Genomic DNA, 1,648 nt, shown 5'->3' on the forward strand with positions numbered 1-1,648 from the left:
TCTCACACCCACAGACGTGCCTTTCCAAGCCCGAGCATGCTCGCGGGGTCAGCGGGGTGGGTGGGCACAGCAGGCTGAGGTCACATGGAGGTGTGGGAGGTCCCTGTGAGGTGCGGGAAGGGGCTGTCTTGGGCACCTAGTAACGCCAAAGCCGGCGTAGGGCTTCACTTCAACCAGCATTGAATGTGCACATAGTAGGTTCTTGAGACATACTGAGTCCACCCCAGAACAAAGCCTCATTCCCCATTCAGGAGGGGGAGGGGAGCGTTGGGAGTTAAAAGGAGCAGCAACAAAAAGGGTAATGTCAAGTCATCAGAGGGCTGGGAACAGCCCAGGGAGGTACCTCCTCCAGCTGAGAGAAGCACCCGCAAATGCTGGGCTGCCTAGGCTGGAGGAGAAACCCAGCCTTGGAGTGTGACTGGGGGGCTCTTCCTGCGCCTCACACGCTCTCGCCTTTCCTAGACCTTGAAACTCAAGCACTCACCGGCAGGCAGCCTTGAAGACAATCAGGGCTATTTGCCTCCATGGCTGGAAAATAGAACCCTAAAGGATGGCTCCCCATCTGCCTCTAGAGCTGTCAGTGAGGCCCAGACAGTTTTGGGTATGTTGGGGGAGATGTTTAAAGGAGGGGGCCACCCAGCAAGTCAAGTGTGTGGATGAAAGCTAAAACTGCGTCAGGGAAACTCAAAGAAGCAAGTTTTCCTAGGACAACTGCCTCTACAAAGCAAAGTCATCCAAGCTATAAAAGTAGGACACTAAAGATTCTCCCCTCCCTGAGCTTCCCAGGACAAAGATTCCCCACCATCACCAGGCCAGCTCTATCCCCACCTCACAAAATGCACCCTCTCCCTGCCCCAGTCTCCCATGGGCTGATGCTCCCATTGGCAGACTGGAGCCAAGACAAAAGAGGGGACAGAGCTCCTGTCAGCAGCTCAACCTGGGCTGACCCTGGCTTCATGCCCACAAACGGGTAGAAAGGGATTGAGGCTACAAGGGTCCGAAGAGAAACGTACTTGTCTCAGGGAAGGAGACCCAAGTAGCAGAAAGCCCCTGCTAGGAAGTGGTTGTAGGATAAGGTTGGAGGTCTGGGCGTTTCCTCAGCATCCAGTGGCCTTGGGTTAAGGGGTAGGGGAGAGAGAGTTGTCTTTATATGGGGCCCTCTTGGGAGGGAAAAAAGGGGTCACTGACTGGAGAGGAGGCAGGGTGGTCGTGAGGACCCATTCAAGCCTGCCCAGCTTGCCCTGCCTGGCAGCTGGAGGAATTCTACCTGCAGAGCCTCCCCCATGCGGGTGGCTGTGTCCTTTCCCCCAGGAGGCTCGGACTGAGTGGGCTAGGTTCAGAGACAGGCTGGCAAAAAGTATTTGTTGTTCCTCCTATGCCAGTGTACCCCTATTCTCCCCCACTTTGTTAAAACTGGTCAACAAGCCAGGGAAGAAGAGGCCCTGGGCTGCACACCCTGCCTCTCCCCCAAGGGACCTTCCGGCCAGGACTCCTTCACCTCACTTCCAGGGACCTCTGTGACCGGGCCTCCTTCCTTCCTTCCCAATCCAGAGCCCATCTACACCTGGAAAGAAGGACTCCATCGCTTCCTCCTTCCTTCACCTCCTCTAACCCTTCCTGAATGAGTGCTGCCCCCACCCCACTCCAA

This window comes from Myotis yumanensis, unplaced genomic scaffold (assembly GCF_028538775.1).
Source record: "Myotis yumanensis isolate MYYU_CA2020_CCGP unplaced genomic scaffold, mMyoYum1.0.hap1 SCAF_1, whole genome shotgun sequence".
In the NCBI taxonomy this organism is placed as follows: domain Eukaryota; kingdom Metazoa; phylum Chordata; class Mammalia; order Chiroptera; family Vespertilionidae; genus Myotis; species Myotis yumanensis.